The sequence below is a fragment of the Bos grunniens genome, chromosome 23, assembly GCF_055505025.1.
Source record: "Bos grunniens cultivar Pamir isolate PY7600 chromosome 23, Bosgru_T2T1.0, whole genome shotgun sequence".
NCBI lineage: Eukaryota > Metazoa > Chordata > Mammalia > Artiodactyla > Bovidae > Bos > Bos grunniens.
This window is the reverse complement of record NC_141187.1, coordinates 37,524,791-37,543,135: the sequence shown is the minus strand read 5'-3', so window position 1 is coordinate 37,543,135 and position 18,345 is coordinate 37,524,791. Positions and strand designations below refer to the sequence as shown.

General features: G+C 38.8%; 1 protein-coding gene across 3 annotated transcripts in view; it reads left to right on the top strand.

Moving 5' to 3' along the window:
- Positions 1-1,164, top strand: part of LOC147347652 (uncharacterized) — a 521,220-nt gene extending 520,056 nt beyond the window's left edge. For all 3 annotated transcript variants that reach the window (XR_015152401.1, XR_015152384.1, XR_015152365.1), the window contains one exon: positions 802-1,164. The gene's annotated coding sequence lies outside the window, so the exon portion shown is untranslated. The remainder of the gene's footprint in view (positions 1-801) is intronic.
- Positions 1,165-18,345: the final 17,181 nt, after the last annotated feature.

Genomic DNA, 18,345 nt, shown 5'->3' with positions numbered 1-18,345 from the left:
CACACACACACACACACACACTCCCCACATAATAAAAGACTGGCGTGCAAAGGAAACTCAGGTTCCCATTTTCCAGTGACTGAAGATAAAAAATTTTGATCTTGTTGCCCTAATTCTCTTCTTTTCAGAGTAAAATGTGAATGAAAAAAGTGAAAATCCCACACAAAACCTTTAAATCAGAAGAGAATTTTAACTTTCCTCCTTCATTTTCTTAAAATAAAAATATTCAACAAATATAAATACATAGACATCAATATGTTCATACAGATATACATAAAGGGTAGCTGAAGAATCTTCTAACAAGGATGTCATTAACTTTGGTGTGGAAGGTCTGTGACAGTGTTATGATGACCAGTCACTGAGAGGTTTGACATTTTTCATGGGGCTGAAGTGTATTTTTCCTTCTGGATACTTCAGATCATAAAGCCTTTGTGGGGCTACATGAAAAAACCAAGAAACTTGCTCTTGTTTAAATATCACCACCTCTGATTTTTGAATCTCTGTGGTTGTCTTATAAACAGAAATCTCATCTGAAATGGCTGCTGTTAAAATGTCCATGTGTTGTATACTGCATGTTTTATTTGAAAAGATATTTTTATTATTTGTTACCGTAATAGCTGGAATTTTCAACTACTTTCCCATTCTGTAGGAAGTTTTACATTTTAAAATGTGGGTGTTTGTATTAAAGTTATAGGGACTTTGCATAAGAGTTTTTAAAAATTAATGCTTTGATCAAATTTTGTAACTGGAAAATAGGATTGGGGTGACCTGATTTCTCTCATTTCTTTTGCTTGGTTACAGAGTGTGAACCACATCAGACAGTGACCATTCTGCTCCTTATACAATTCCTGGGAAGTCAGTCCACAGTCTCCTTTAATGATTCATCCACCCCAGGACTCAACAACCCAGATTATTGAAATTTCTTATTGTATATATCTTGAAGCTTGAAAACATTCCATGTTTTTTTCTTTTTTTTCCATTTTACGTGGAATTTGAAACCTCTTTAGTCTAATAATTCCTAATACACTTTAATGTGATTATTAAATGATATTAAACATAATTTTTTAAAGGTAAGCCATCTTAAGCATTTAGCATTTCTCGTGTCTTCCTTTCCACTCTCTCTTTTGTATATTTCGGCATATGAATAAATAATCATGATTGAAATTGTTTCAAAGCTTCTTAATTTACAAAGCAATTTTTATATCCATGCTGGTCTTAGTCTCATTGTGATAAACAAGGAGACAAGGGTTTCATGCACTTAAGGAAGAAAGAAACCTGGGAAGGAAGGAAGGAAGTTAAGGTGATGTGTAATGAAGGGTTGAATAGAGCAGGAAATGGATGTAAGAACATGAAATAATGGGATGCTTACGTATTTCAGTGGCCAAACTATGTAAGATAGATGGGTCTGCCAAGAACAGTTGCCCTTTTGTGATTCACTAATTTTTGTAGCAAAATCAAAGCCTCATATTTTTTGCAGACTCTTGCCTGATTGAATCCCATCCTGACAAAGTTGGCACACAGATGCTCCACACACACGTGTGTACACAGACCTTGACAAGTGAAATGAGCCGATTTGCATTGTGGCTACCGATCGCTCTTTGGTCTGCCCCTCTTTCCCTCCAATTTTCTGTACTCTTCCTGCATGTTCTACCGGGTAAGATGTGGGAAATGGATAGCTCAAACACACACATTAAAAGTTGTAGGGATAAAGTTGACTCCATTACAAATTAAAGTTACACCGCTGGTTCAGCAGTAAAGAACCCACCTGCCAACGCAGGGGACCCGGGTTCGATTTCCTGAGTGGTGAAGATCCCCTGGACAAGGAAATTGCAACCCATTCCGTATTCATGCCAGGGAAATCCCATGGAAACAGGAGCCTGGTTGGTTATGGTCTATGGGGTTGCAAAAGAATCAGACAAAAATTAGTGACTAAATAACAAAATCAGGGAAGTCTTTTCCCCATCATTTCCTCCTTCTGACCACTGCCGAATATGATTTAAAAACTGGAGATTTGGAGTTGTAATTGAAAATCAGAAATATATATTACTTTTCCAATTGAAGGACGAATCCGTTAACTCAATCCATGAATGTTTAAAATCTCAGAACTTCATTAAGTTGTGATGACTACACTGAGACAGTCAAGGTTGAGAAATAGAAGCTCAGCCTTTTCTCCCCAGCAAGACAGCTGCCAGATGACGCTGTGCTCTGAGTTTGCTCTCTTGGCTTCTGTTCTGCTTGTCTCCTGCATGTAGAGCAAGAAAACTTAAAAAGCCATTAGGGTTTGAGAGGGTCAGATACCCAATGGCAAAAATTTTCCCCAATCCCACAAAGAAAACAACCTTTTTTTTTTTTTTTGAAATTGGAAACTTTAAGGAAAGATTTATAGACCTTCAAGTTTATAAAACCATCTGGTCCTTTGTAGTTTGCAGGCTGGTTGCTTTGAGAGTTCAAAGTTTGGGCTGACCACACCACTATTGTTACCACGCCCTCCTTGAATAGTTCAATTTAGTTTCTACATTGATACCTAAGAAGCTGGTCTTTTAAACTTAGTGGACAACTTGTAAAAATCAGTAGGATTTAGGAGAATGTACCTGTTGCTTTTTAAGGGCATTTTTACTGTTTGTCCCTTGCTGCATTAAAGGAGTCCAGTTGGTGAACTCTGAGTTTCCACTTAGCTTAGCTTCCTTGTGGGAGCACTGCGTAATTTGGGTTTTGTTTTGGCAGTTGATGACCTTTGACCCCTCTCAGTAAAGTGTTTAGGCTGAGGAGGACTGAAAAGAGCTTTCAGATGGGATATTTCCAACCTCTTCCAAGCTAGAGAAGTCTTCCCCTCAGCATAGCAAACCCTTATATAGAAATGGTTTCCAGCCTCTATAGAGTGTTCTGGTGGAGCAACTCAGATCAAAGGCTTGATATTTGAAAAATGCACGTTCACATTGCAGAGCAAAAAAAAAAAATGTTATGCAAGTCAAAATATCACTTCAAAGTGACTCAAGTATGTTCTCAATTTCAAAAGAAAACGGAGAAAATGAGAACAGGGTGTATAAATATTCTCTGCCTAATTCTATTTGTAACTGAGCTGAAGTCTCAACTATCCCTTTACTGCTAGTGATGGGTCCCCAAGGACTCTGGGTGTAGGGCAATCTGCTTATTAATGGCCTGTACCTGTGATAATCTTGTACACTTAGAATACAAGAGTGACAAACTTTGATCCACCTCACACTTTTGGAATGCAAATTAGTAACACTTTATTAAAGAAATAGCATTTTAGGGAAGAATATAAAATGAGAAACAGAGATAATGTGGATTAGCCCTTTAAATACCTTTAGTCCCAGAAAATTAGTTGTATTCATAGGATTTTTTTTCTTTTGTTGTTACAGCATTTGTTGAGTACCCATTTTATGGGTGTTTGTCATTCTTCTAGGTACAATATAATTGTATCTTTAGATTACACAACATTTTAAGGATAGGACTGCTTTTTTTTTTCTTTGCATGTTCAACATGCTTTATGATAACATTAGAAAAAGTCTTCTGTGTGCATCTATGCATGCAAATGATTTAGCGATTATATTGGTACTTACTTGACATATGTATCTTACATACACTATCTAATTTGCTAGAAACTAAATATTAACCATATTGTGATGAAAATTAACTCTCCTGAAAACTCTTTCTTTCCCCATATTCTTTCCTGAAATCATGATGGTGAGCTATAATATTGTGGAAGTCTATGTTCAGAATGTAAAGCTCAAAACATGAGACTCAGAGATTGAATGTTGAGGTCTGATCTGTTCCTTAACTTTGCCTTAAGCCGTTAGATGCTAGGTCAGCAGTTAGGCAAGGCAATAGTTTTCCTTCCACAACTGTAGCTCTTATTTTGCTTCTCAACCTCTGATAAATCTACTTGTTTGCATCCTCTTTCCAACACAGTCCTAACATGTCAAAGTTCATATGTAGACTGAGATGAAACTGAATTGTGGATCTTAAATGATACTACACAGTCATTTGTTTGGAAAATGGGGAGACTCCAGATTGAGCAGATTCGATACACAGGTATTTGTCTAAACTGGTTCCGGATCTGACTCATCTGTGACTGAATCTTGGTTACCAGACCTGCATTTCATTTCTACTTAAACTCCAAAAGTGCCTCGGAGATTTTGATTAGGTTCTTTTGAATTTGCTTTTAGTTAATCCCCTTAGACACAGTTTATAGACTAAGGGGAACCTCCCAACACTTTGCAGAATGAAATTGCATCCCCTAAAATGCTTACTTCTTGTATTGCTCAGTGACTGATTGGTGCAAGAAAGCAGCTGACTTCGGCTGTTTTCTTTCCTACTGTTTCGTAGTCAGTGGAAAAGCAAAGGGCTCTGTAAGCATAGTTGAGTGAATACACAGCTAGAGGCTCAAGATTTTAGAGTCACCTTTTGCTTACTGACTTCTCCCTTCCTGTCCTCATATCACATCTGTCACCAGTTTTCTGAGACAGTTTCTCCAGAGAGTGGGCGTTTCCACCTGCCTCTGATGTGAAAAGCACTGAAAATAGTTTTGAGCTTTGACAGACATATCAACTTCAGTTTTCCTAACTAGCAGCACTGAATAAATTCTGACCTGGAGATTACTAACCTCATGTTTGCCAACTGGGGTTGATCCATGGTTGCCATCACCATTTAGAAAAGTACATTTGAATATATCACATAATGTGAGTTTCAACTGCAAACTTTTGTGAATCTTCAGAATCCATCTGTTGTCATGACTGAGAAATTTAGAAAATATCTGAAACTGTATATATGCAATTTTATGTACTGTTTTACATATAGATATAATTTATAAATATAAACTTAAACATGTATGGATGTGAGAGTTGGACTATAAAGAAAGCTGATTGCTGAAGAATTGATGCTTTTGAACTGTGGTGTTGAGAGTCCCTTGGACTACAAGGAGACCCAACCAGTCCATCCTAAAGGAGATCAGTCCTGAGTGTTCATTGGAAGGACTGATGTTGAAGCTGAAACTCCAGTACTTTGGCCACCTGACGCGAAGAGCTGACTCATTTGAAAAGACCCTGATGCTGGGAAAGATTGAGGGCAGGAGGAGAAGGGGATGATGACACAGGATGAGATGGTTGGATGGCATCACTGACTCAATGGACATGAGTTTGGATAAACTCGAGAGTTGTTGATGGACAGGGAGGCCTGGCATGCTGCAGTCCATGGGGTTGCAAAGAGTCAGACCCGACTGAGCAACTAAACTGAACTGATGCTTTTATATATATATATATATAAATTCCAAAGGTTATTTGTATTAAATACTTTTTACCTTTATCAAGAAAGGGCAGAACAAATTCAGTCTTTTATGTTATTGTATTTGGTCTTTCCTCTTAACCTTCTGAATCAAGTTCTAGTTTTCAGTCTAAATTGAGTGGAATCCACACCAAGTTTGTTTTCTCCCCAAGCTTATTAAATACTTCATCATGGGGTCATTTTCATGTATTTTCTGACCTCTAAATTTCACCAGAGCAAACCCACAGTTTGCCTCAAAACCATCATGAGAGTCTGCCAGCCTAGGCCTCTTGATCATTTGTTTGAGATTTTTACACTAACCACGCATTTCTGGGTAAGTAGGCACACACATCCATGCTTTTCTGCAATATTATGGCAAAAGCCTTGGTCTGTGGTTTTCACAGGGAGTGGGGAAGCTATATTTTTAGTATTAGAGTGACCCCTGGGGCCTGGGTAAAATGCAGATTGCAGAAAAGAAGACATGACCATTCCAAGAACTTTGGCCTTTGACCCAGAAATATATCCTAATGGGTCTCTGGCTGAATTTCCACAGTGATTCTTAGCACAATGAAACTGACAACCATGAGTTTTTCTGAAATGTTTATACTGTAGTTTCTTAGCCACATGTGAACACCATTGAAGAATTTATAAATAATCTTTGGATTCTCAAAGTTCACAAACATTTGTCTGGCCTTGAAAAAGGCCACAGGCAAAGTATATGGAATTCGGAATCCGGAATAACTGAATTAAATGAGATAATGTATGTGATAATTCTCTGTGACTTGTAACTACCAGACTGATGTTGATCATTGGTATGTACAGTTTGATTATTTTCTTTAGGTTCCATGGAATAAGATTTAGGTTAGGTCAGATTATTTGGTTGCTGTATGTGTCATAGTGAAACATAAATTGAAAATAAATTAGGTTCAGATAACTGATTCTGTTCTTGTGTTGGTGTACCAGTTGTCTGTTGGTTCTACACTCCTTCTACCCCTATTTCTTGGCAATGTTTCTTTCCTCTGCTTTCTGTCTGTCTTTTTCTCTTAGAAATCATCTATTCCCCACCTGAGTCTATGTTTTGGGGGTGGGACTGACCCTATTTCCTCACTCCAGGGATGGCCAGCTGTCTTGATCTGAGCACTCAGGATTTACCTAATTTGTTCATGGTGGGCTTGTGAGTAGTGCTAACTTGATTATACTTGCCTCTGGGACTTTGCTAGAACTTTTGGGATGAGTAAGATACAGCTTCTAGTAGTTGCATTTTCTGTTCTGTGGGGACAGCCTTTATTATCAGAAATGTGATAATAAAGGCTAATTCCTGATAATAAAGGTTGGACTCTGCCTCCTCCCATTCTCCAAGTCAGTCCCACTGAACTTCCCTGCTCTGTGGTCCAAAGAACGTCTTTATCCTTTTGTCTGTTTAATTTGCTTCAAGCTTCTGTTCCTGACAGTGGAATGTTCTGGTTTCTTCCCACCGTCATTCACTGGCTGGCTAGTGGTTGTGTTACCTTGAACTTGACAGCCATATTTTCTCAGGTTCAGTGTTTTCATGTGTAAAATTTAATTGTAGCATTTAGAAATCAAATTAAACAGTATACTGAAATGACAATATTTTGGGAGTGTTATCAAGTTATGGAATTTGGGTGCTATTAAATGAGTTATTATCAGCCTAGATCCAAAGAAATAGGAGAAGGGGGCATCTCTGGAACTTAGAGTCTTGCAGAGGAGGACACCTTGAAGAAACTGTGATTGTATCTGGGAAAATTTAAGAGGAGGGAGCCAGGGGAATAAGTTCACGAATCTCAATCTGTTTCCTTCCATCCATCTCCTGCCAGGGCTTCCCATTTGTTGACCCCAACAGGAAGACAGAAAGTAAGGGGCCCTGTTGATGTGGTCCCTAGGCCATCCCACAGAGGCCATAAACATGGTGGAGAAGGAAAAAGTATATCCAGAAGGGCAAAGAGAAGGTATCTGGCATGGCAGATAACCTTGGACTTGTCTTTCAGTTCTAAAATTAAATGAGAATGAATAAAAGTCTAGAAGGACGTGACATTGGGATTCGTTTGGATTAATGTACACATATGAGTGAGAAAAGAGGAGGGAAATCTTACACACACCCCCCCCCCTTTTTTCCTGCACATTTATTATTCCAGTTCATTAAAAGCATGACTAGTTAGGCCAATGATGTTTTACTGTTTCAATGACATGGCAAAACAGCTAGGTAATTTTTTAGTTAAATTAGACAATAAACAAATTCAAATTATTCTTGAAAGTTGATTTTAAAAATTAGAATAGGACTTTGTTGATTTTGAAAATAGATTTAGAAAAGTACTTTTCTTTTGTATGTAGTACAGTTGTATATCTTTAACATGTGCTTGAAAAAAAATCAGAAAAAGTAGACTCACAGATGTGGAGAACAGACTAGTGGTTAGTAGTGGGTGGGTGGGTTTAGGGATGGGGGGTTACAAACTATTGGATATAAGAAAGGCTGAAGGATGTTTTGTACAACATGGGTAATGTAGCCAACGTTTTGTAGTAAATATAAATAGAAAGCAACCTTTAAACATTGTATATATTTTTTTAAAAAAGCAGAAGACAGACAAAAATTTATTTTTAAAAAATCACCACTAAATGGAGGCCTAGTGTTTCATCTGTTTTCTCCACTAAAGAGGTAGAATTTTGTCTAAATGCTTGAGAAAGCCTGACCATGTTAGGTTTATTGCAAGACCACAAAGTATGTATAAAACCACATATACCATTCTTTGTGTGTGATTTAAAGAATGTTCAAGGGTAAGTTTTTCTCCATACAAATTTTCCCCACTTATTTAATTCCTGAATAACATAGAGCTCCATTGTAATGGCACAAAAGAATACTTAGAGTTGTTGTTCAGTCCTAAATCGTGTCCAACTATTTGCGACTCTACAGAGTGTAGCACGCAGACTTCCCTGTCTTTCAGAATATTCAGAGAGAGTAATTCTGTATAAAGATATGGAGGTCTTACAATTTAGAAAAAAGCCCATTCAACTCCCATTCTTTTGTTAGAACTGCATCCTTGTAGATACGAAGTCTAAATGTATGCGTGTTAACCTATAATACAGAAACACCACCCTCCTCCTTGGTGATAGTGATGGTCGGTGTCTATAGCTAGGGAAGTAAAACAGGCTTCTTCTGTTGTGGGATGGTTCTCCTGTGCCCTGCCCACCAGAGAGGTCTCTGTGTGGCCATCTCCATCTATGTGTACCTTATGTGTGGGTAAACCGCAGTTCTATAGCACCCCGCCAAGAACTTTGTCTTGGCTACTGGAGGTGCAAATGCAGAGTCTCAAGATTTTATTCCATCCCAAAAGATTTCATCAGAAAAGTATAACCCATAGGAGTAAAAACAGACTCCCTGGGAAAGAACACAAACTGTGATCAAGATCATGCTCTTGATCATCTTCATAAATTTAAGAGAAAAATCTCACCAAACTGATTGATATATATTCTCAAATAACATTTTTTATTGGCTGCCAGCATGTAAAGGTGGAGCATTCATAATCTGGAGGTCACAGTGTAGACACTTTCCACACACAGCCTCCTGCCACATTCCTTTCCATTTGCATTGGTGAACTGCAGCCTTTGCATCCAATGGTAGACTGCAAAATAAGGGATTTGACCCAGAAAAAAATTCAGCCTCACATCACTTGTAAGAAGTGTGAATTGTTATTTCACACTAAAGGTAGCCGTTTTCATTTTTTTGAGTTTCTTGTATGCACTAGGCGGTATAAGAGATGCTTAATGTAGTCTACATTGTCGCATTTATATTTTTATTCACACGAGCACACATGGCAGGGATGACTCTCTAGTTATTTTATAGCCAGAGAACTTCTTTCTCTCTTGCTTTCCTTATCCCTCATACATATTAGACTTTGTTGTAAGTTCTAAGCATTCTTTTTCTTAAATCTTTTAAAGATTTCTTCCTGTTCTTTCCAGACCTTCTAGCACAAACTGCTCCATCAATCTCCTGAGTGATCCTCAGTCCCCAAATTAATATCCCTGGAATCCCCTTCTGCTCCCTCTAATACTGGCTCCGTTCTTCAGTGGGGCTTTATTTTAAAAATACAAGTATAATCGTGTCTCTACTCTCTAAACCCTTGGATGGCTACCCTTTTCCCTAGAGAGAGCCTCCTTTTCTTCCCGCTGTTCCTGGGTCTCTCCTAGATCTGGCCCTTGCCTGGGCTTCAGCTCCACTCCTGCCCCGTCCTCTCCTCTCTCCAGTCCAGCTACACCAGACCTGACCAGTTCCCTGAACGTACCATGGTCCTGCATTATCTTCCTTGCCTTGTTTTGCTCTGCCGAGAACATTTTTTCCTATAGTTTGTTCAGCTTCCTCCCATGTATCATTTAGACTTTTAGCTTCTGCATCAGTTCCTTGGACAGTGACTCCTAACCCTTTAGACTAGGAGCCGAGTTCCCTTGCTCTCTGCTCCCACAGTGTGAATCCTTCCTGTTGCCCCATCTCTTCATGTTTGCGATTACTTGTTCAAATACCTGTCTTTTCCGCTAGAATATAATCTTAATGAAATCAGTGACCTCACCTGCCCCATTTATCAAAGTATTTTCTTTCAGTAATGTAGAATCTGGTGCTGGGGAGGCATTCAGTAAACAGTTGTCAAATACATTAAGATTTTTAAGAAAACAGAAAACTGGAGAGGTTGAATCTCCTGCCCTGAGTCATACAAGTTATACCTCTGTCCACACCTGGATTAGAACCCACATGTGTTTATCAAGAGCATCCAGCTTTCCTCCATTTGACTGCTACCTTGGGGAAGGGCTGGTGTGACTGGAAAGGTTCATTTATACTGTTTCCTGTTTTCTGTCCTTGGAACAGTATTTTGAATCCAGTTTTATATGATGGAAGGTTCTAAGATCTTTGTGATAATAGAATGTATACTTTAAAATAGTATTTTGAAAATTATAGATGCCTGCTTAATGATATTTCTACATGTTTTATAAAGTTATATAATCTAAAACCTTCTTGTGAAATCTATCATTAACTACTTTTAATTTTCATCTTGAATTTTATGTTAAAATTTAAAGTAAGTTTTTTTTTTTTTTTTTAATCATCTTCTCAGGGCTTCCTTGGTGGCTCAGATGAATCCACCTGCAGTGAAGGAGACCTGAGTTCGATCCCTGGCTTGGGAAGATCTCCTGCAGGAGAGCATGCAACCCACTCCAGTATTCTTGCCTGGAGAATCCTGATGGACAGAGGAGCCTGGTGGGCTACAGTCCATGAGGTCGCAGAGTCACACATGACTGAGCAACTCAATACAGCACAGCACAATCTTTCTTAAGTACAGTTTTCCCTGAAAGATTGCTTATAAATCACAGTATTACTTGGGTATTTCCTTTTGCATGTGGAATACCAAGTGGAGAGAGGTAAATTGCTGCCATATAACAGTATTTGTTTTTGTGGATGAGGGGAGAAATTCATTTGTTGACAAGCCTTTGGCATGTGGCAGGTGAGTCTGGTTCCTGATTTGAGTGGTTAATCTGTGAAATTTATTAATTCCCAGGCCAAAGAGTGGTGAGTAATAGCAGTGCAAACCTTGGCTCTGGTTTTGTTTAGCTTATTTCTGCTGATATTTATAAATACCTCTTTGAAAGTGAAAGTGAAAGTCACTCAGTCGTGTTTGACTCTTTGTGACCCCATGGACTATATAGTCCATGGAATTCTCTGGGCCAGAATACTGGAGTGGGTAGCCTATCCCTTTTCTAGCGGGATCTTCCCGACCCAGGAATCAAACTGGGGTCTCCTGCATTGCAGGCAGATTCTTTACCAACTGAGCTATGAGGGAAGATCAAGTTGTTAGCAATTTACAAAGATTACAGATTTCTTGAAACTGAAGAATGTGAGGGATGTGCACACATCCCTTCATTTCTCCTCCAGGCTTTATTTTTTCAGGCATCTCTAATAAGATGAGAATTTCCTGAAGACATAGAAGCAAACATCTATGGCTGGCTCATGGTGGGAGAGGAGGTATTTGTTTGCTTTAAATTTTCAGGAGTCATTCATTTTTGATATGTGCTGCCTGACATTTGCCTGCTTCTCTTTGGTGCCACTTCTACTCTGGAGGGAGGTTTGGGGACAGAGTGGCTTTTTGAAATCCCATGAACCTAGCTTTCTCATCAGTGAAAGTTTGAAAAACAGCAGCTGTGGAGATCTTCTTTCGAATACAACTGGAACATTAGTGGAATTGTTTTTTCCTGCTACGTGCATACATTTTGCAATTTTCCATCGGACACTGTATGACTTCCAAATTAATTTCGTCATCCTCAATGTAGAATTTGTGGTGTTTATTGTGCAACAGTAGCAGTGACAGTCTTTGCGTTGTTTGATTTTTGATAGTGAAAACATGCATCCCAGTGCTACTGCTCTTTGCTCATAAAACTGACCAGTTATGATTGCGTTTATAACCATGAGTGAGCTTGGAGCTTTCTTCAATCTCTCGCTAACTCCTAAGAAAAAATTTCTTAGGTAAAGACTGCAGAACTAGACATTTGAGAAATGCTTCAATGTTTCAAATGACTCCATGAATGCAGAAGAAAATTTTCTGTTGTAGTTCAGTTGAAAGATGAACTTGGTTTTGAGTATCAGAGTACATCATGAGAAATGCTGGGCTGGAAGAAGCACAAGCTGGAATCAAGATTGCCAGGAGAAAAATCAATAACCTCAGATATGCAGATGACACCACCCTTAATGGCAGAAAGTGAAGAGGAACTAAAAAGCCTCTTGATGAAGGTGAAAGAGGAGAGTGAAAAAGTTGGCTTAAAGCTCAACATTCATAAAACGAAGATCATGGCATCTGGTCCCATGGCATCTATCCCCAAATAGATGGGGAAACAGTGGAAACAGTGTCAGACTTTATTTTTGGGGGCTCCAAAATCACTGCATATGGTGACTGCAGCCGTGAAATTAAAAGACACTTACTCCTTGGAAGAAAAGTTATGACCAACCTAGATAGCATATTCAAAAGCAGAGACATTACTTTGCCAACAAAGGTCCATCTAGTCAAGGCTATGGTTTTTCCTGTGGTCATGTATGGATGTGAGAGTTGGACTGTGAAGAAAGCTGAGTGCTGAAGAATTGATGCTTTTGAACTGTGGTGTTGGAGAAGACTCTTGAGAGTCCCTTGGCCTGCAAGGAGATCCAACCAGTCCATTCTAAAGGATATCAGCCCTGGGATTTCTTTGGAAGGAATGACGCTAAAGCTGAAACTCCAGAACTTTGGCCACCTCGTGCGAAGAGTTGACTCATTGGAAAAGACTCTGGTGCTGGGAGGGATTGGGGGCAGGAGGAAAAGGGGACGACAGAGGATGAGATGGCTGGATGGCATCACCGACTTGATGGACGTGAGTTTGAGTGAACTCTGGGAAGATGGTGATGGACAGGGAGGCCTGGCGTGCTGCCATTCATGGGGTCGCAAAGAGTCGGACACGACTGAGTGACTGAACTGAACTGAATGGAATTTTAAACCTTTGAGGTACTCAATGAGATTCTGTAATTTCTTTCATTAATTCATGTCTTTTGCAGTTTTAGATCTAAGAGGAATATTCTTCAGAGGGAAAAACCCACTGGAAGTGGCAATTTCACTAAGTAGTGAAGAGTTAGTTTATTTTCAAATAAGTAGAGATGTTGGATGGGATACTCTTTAAAAAGACTTTTAGTATATTTCACAAATCAGTTCTCAAAAATGTGAAATATATATATATATATATATATATATATATATATATATGTTTTTTTTCTTTTTGGAAAAGGTGAAAATTCTAAGTTGTGGATTCCAATGACCTGGAACAAAGCCCCACTGTGTTTCTACTGCAGTGGCATTCTTAGTATTCTTAATTTGTTTGGTGGGCCAAATGATGTTACTCATAGGGATAGTCACATCAGTGCTCCCTGTAATAGACAGCTTTGTTTTTGAAGCAAATACGCACTTTGTGGAAACCTGACAATGAAGAGACAGAACAAAGCAGACGTGTGAATTGATCATGAAACGGATAGATAGCTAGAACAATGGAGTTATTCACTTATCGTTATTTTTATGACAGCCACTGTAGACAGGTTTTCTCAGCATACTTCCCCATGAATATAGAAATGAGTGATTTTCATGCTACTACATATGGGGCAACTCTATTGCTTCCTACCACCATTCGAAACAGAAGATCCACAATTCTTGGGCGGGAGACAAGAAAAGTCATGACTAGACTCACAATTATTATTTAGGTTATAATTAGATAGCATTCAGTACGGATGAGGCTTTGGGTTACCTTAGTGAATTAGTATCCTCATTGGGTGCTATGGGTTAAGTTCTGTGTTCTCTGAAAATTCTTATGTTGAAAACCTAATGCCCAAGGTGATGGTTTTAGGAGGTGGAATCATTGGAAAATGATTAGGTTATGAGGGCAGAGCCCACATGTGGGCAGAGATTAGCGTTCTTTTGAAAGAGGCCTGAAATACTCGATCATCCCTGCTGTCCAGGGGTGGAAGAAATGTCTGTGTCCTGGAAGAGGCTCTCAGTTAACTATGCTGGCACCCTGATCTTGGACTTCTAGCCTCCAGAACTGTGATAAATAACATTGTTTATAACTCCCCCAAACCTTTGATATTTTGTAAAAGCAGCCAAAATGGACTAAGACACTAGACATGATTAAATGGGGAAAAAAAAAATTTGTCAAGCTTGTTTTCTCTTCCATAGTCGTGAAAGTGGAACAGGTAGCATAGATATTCAATTCTAGATAAAGTGGCACGTGATAACATACTCCATAGAACTGTAAATTTCCTGTTGTAGTCCTGTGACATGCTCACCTGGGAAGGCATTTTGTGAGATGTAATTGACATTTAAACCAAAAGATTGTAAATAAAACAAATCACCTTCTATAATGTGGATGGGCTTTATGCAGTCAGTTGCGGGCCTAAGAACAAAAATTGAGGTTTCCCAAAATAAAAGCAACTCAGCCTCAAGACTGTACCATTAACTGGTACCCAAATCTCCAGCCTACTCCACAGAGGTGGAGCAACTAGATACTAAGGGCTGTCACTGGGCTCTCATCCAAGTCCTAACATAACTGCTCTTGATTTTAAAAACTTATTTTTACTTCTCTAGGCCTAAGTTTTTTCAGCTACACAGGAAATTAGATGAGAAAATCCTTTACATTTCCAAAGATTATGCAAATCTCTGTATAAAACATGATCCCAAGCTGAAGATTTATTTGTGCCTCTCTCGAAAAGAAAATCATTTCTTGTGTAGCTTCCCTGTTAGGAACTCTTAGGCTCCTTATTATGTGCTCTGTTTCATAGTGTATTTCTCTAGCTTAGCCGTAAGAAAATTTCCTTGATAGAAATAATAACTTGACTGTTATGGAATACTATTTTTCTCTCTTTGGTTTTCCAGTAAAAAGCATGAGTTGTAATTAATGCACTCTAGTGAGAGAACTTGGTTGAAAATGTCAGCATGTCAGCTTGAAGAAGTTTACTAGTTTAAAAATGGGTCCTGGTCTATACAGAAGAGGTATGATTTGCATAGTTTTGTTTCTTGCAATAGTATTTTTTTTTCCCAAATAACATATCTATCCTTTTCTTATTTGCCTGAAGTTATATAGAATACATCCTCTTTTTGAAAGTGAAAATTGACAAAAAAAGGAACTTTTATCTGGAATAGCAGTTAACATTTTGTCCAGTTGTCATCTAATCCAAAACATAAATCTCATTGTGGGACCATCATCCCCAGGAAGGTGAAATTCCCACATAAATTGTCCCTAACATCAGTTTGGCAATCATTCATTTGATACATGCTCCATTGAAATACTCATGGTACAGAGGAATATAAAGAATAACAACTTCTTTGAGATTCAGATTCCTCATTTCTGAAGTGCTTTTACTTATAATATTTACTTCAAAAAGAACTAAATAAGCTGGTCTGTGAAAAATACCAGTTTCTGGCATGGTTGAGATACTCAGTAAATAGTAATTTCAGTGCAGCTGGTGTGGCTTAGTAGCCCTAAGGGAAGTGAACTAAAGTAGTAGGAATAGGTGTTGTTCAGATCATTAACTGTAATATAAGCCAGAATGTGGTCAGTGAGATAAAAATGGTGAGAATGAAATTAGGAAGCCATAAGGAGGGATGGGATCTAGGAAAAGTAGATAACAGTTCATCAAGGAGGTGAATTTCTTTGGGACCGTGGAAGAGAGGTTAGGTGTTTGTGTGCAATGTAGGAATATTTGATTTGTAGGCTCTCCTTAAAGTATTTTTATCAGTCATGATTTGAGTACAGCTAAGAAATTGAACTCCTGTGGTAAAGTATAAGAATTCTATGGTAGAAAGTAGATTCGAGTGGCAGGTTCAGAGCACTGTCTCTATTCTATCCTATTCAGCCTTTTTGACAGTGACTTGATTATCACATTATCTTAGGATGTAAAAGTGGGAAATCTAGTGTATGTGGAATGGGAAAGTGAAAGTGTTAGTTGCTCAGTCATGTCCGACTCTTTGCGACCCCATGGACTGTAGTCCACCAGGTTCCTCTGTCCATGGGATTCTCCAGGCAAGAATACCAGAGTGAGTAGCCGTTCCCTTTTCCAGGGAATCTTCCTGTTCCAGGGATTTCATGCCAGGTCTCCTTCATGCAGGCAAATGCTTTACCATCAGAGCCACCAGGTAGGTGAAATAAGAGACTGCAAATCCAATGGTTTCCATCTAATAAGGTGACACTTAAAAGAACAAGTGCTTCCACAGTTCTGTCAGTTCAGTTGCTCAGTCGTGTCCGACTCTTTGCGACCCCATGAATCGCAGCACGCCAGGCCTCCCTGTCCATCACCAACTCCCGGAGTTCACTCAGACTCAGGTTCATTGAGTTGGTGATGCCATCCAGCCATCTCATCCTCCTGCCCCCAATCCCTCCCAGCATCAGAGTCTTTTCCAATGAGTCAACTCTTCGCATGAGGTGGCCAAAGTACTAGAGTTTCAGCTTTAGCATCATTCCTTCCAAAGAAATCCCAGGGCTGATCTCCTTCAGAATGGACGGGTTGGATCTCCTTGCAGGCCAAGGGACTCTCAAGAGTCTTCTCCAACACCACAGTTCAAAAGCATCAATTCTTCGGCACTCAGCTTTCTTCACAATCCAACTCTCACATCCATACATGACCACTGGAAAAACCATAGCCTTGACTAGACGGACCTTTGTTGGCAAAGTAATGTCTCTGCTTTTGAATATGCTATCTAGGTTGGTCATAACTTTTCTTCCAAGGAGTAAGTGTCTTTTAATTTCATGGCTGCAATCACCATCTGCAGTGATTTTGGACCCCAGAAAAATAGTCTGACATTGTTTCCCCATCTATTTCCCATGAAGTGATGGGACTAGATGCCATGATCTTCGTTTTCTGAATGTTGAGCTTTAAGCCAACTTTTTCACTCTCCTCTTTCACTTTCTTCAAGAGGCTTTTTAGTTCCTCTTCACTTTCTGCTATAAGGGTGGTGTCATCTGCATGTCTGAGGTCCTTGATATTTCTCCTGATGATCTTGATTCCAGCTTGTGCTTCTTCCAGCCCAGCGTTTCTCATGATGTACTCTGCATAGAAGTTAAACAAGCAGGGTGACATTATACAGCCTTGACGTATTCCTTTTCCTATTTGGAACCAGTCTGTTGTTCAATGTCCAGTTCTAACTGTTGCTTCCTGATCTGCATACAGGTTTCTCAAGAGACAGGTCAGGTGGTCTGGTATTCCCATCTCTTTCAGAATTCTCCACAGTTTATTGTGATCCACACAGTCAAAGGCTTTGGCATAGTCAATAAAGCAGAAATAGATGTTTTTCTGGAACTCTCTTTTTTGATGATCCAGCAGACGTTGGCAATTTGATCTCTGGTTCCTCTGCCTTTTCTAAAACCAGCCTGAACATCTGGAAGTTCACGGTTCATGTATTGCTGAAGCCTGGCTTGGAGAATTTTGAGCATTACTTTACTAGCATGTGAGATGAGTGCAATAATTACAGTTCTGTAATTATGTCCAAATGATCAGGCATAACGGTTTGGGTGGAAAAAAAAAAAATCCTCATTGATTTTGGTTTCCTGTAAGGTGTGGGAGGCAGCATCTAAAAATTAATGAAAATTTTACTCTGAAGGAATAAAATGGTTTCATTCAACAAGCATCTAATGAAGGTCTGCTGAATGCGAAGAATGGGCAGCAGTGAAGAGTACACGTGTGGACATTGTAACTCAGGACTTAAATTTTAATAGAAAAGCAGACATGAGATAAATTTCAAAGTTAAATGTTGCACCACAATTGGGACAAATGTCAAGGGGAGAAACACAGAATGCCATATGTTCACATAACAAGGAGACCTGAGCTGTGTTGGAGTCAGGAAAGGAAAGGCTGCTTTGTGGAAGTGGTTTTTACTGAGATCTGAAAGATGTCGGGGAAGTAATCAGGTCAAAGACAGAGGGTCTTCCAAGTAGAGGAAAGGGCATTTATAGAGAGCTTTTTAGCCATATGTGAGAATATAGAGTGAGAAGAAAAGGCACATGAGGATTGAACCTTGAAGGAATTTAGTCTACTTGGTAAAACTTATGATAACCAGACAATGAATACATGGTGGAATATGGTCCGTGCTGTGAAAGAGATAAGAATGAAATTTTTCAGAGGATAGGAGATATTTCCATTTGCCTGGGAATTTGGTAGAGATTCAGTTAAACTTAGGCAACTTGGTTTCTGCTTTTGCCATTGAGTTTTATGAGTTGAGAAAAGTGACTTAATCATTCTTGGATTTATTTATATATCTCTAAAATGGGAGGGTTGTCTAGTTGTTTCCAAGATTTTTCATTTTCTGAATATCCAGTTAATCCCGCTGGGCAATTATCTGGAATAAAAGCCCCTTTTACCTGCCAAGAATAATGACTGATGTAGCTAAAAAAAAAAATTATATAAAAACGTATTGAAATCATTGATTTTTTTTCTTTTTTCAGTTTTATTGAAATATAATTAACAAACTTGCAAGATATTTAAAGTATATATGATGATTTAAGCATGTATAT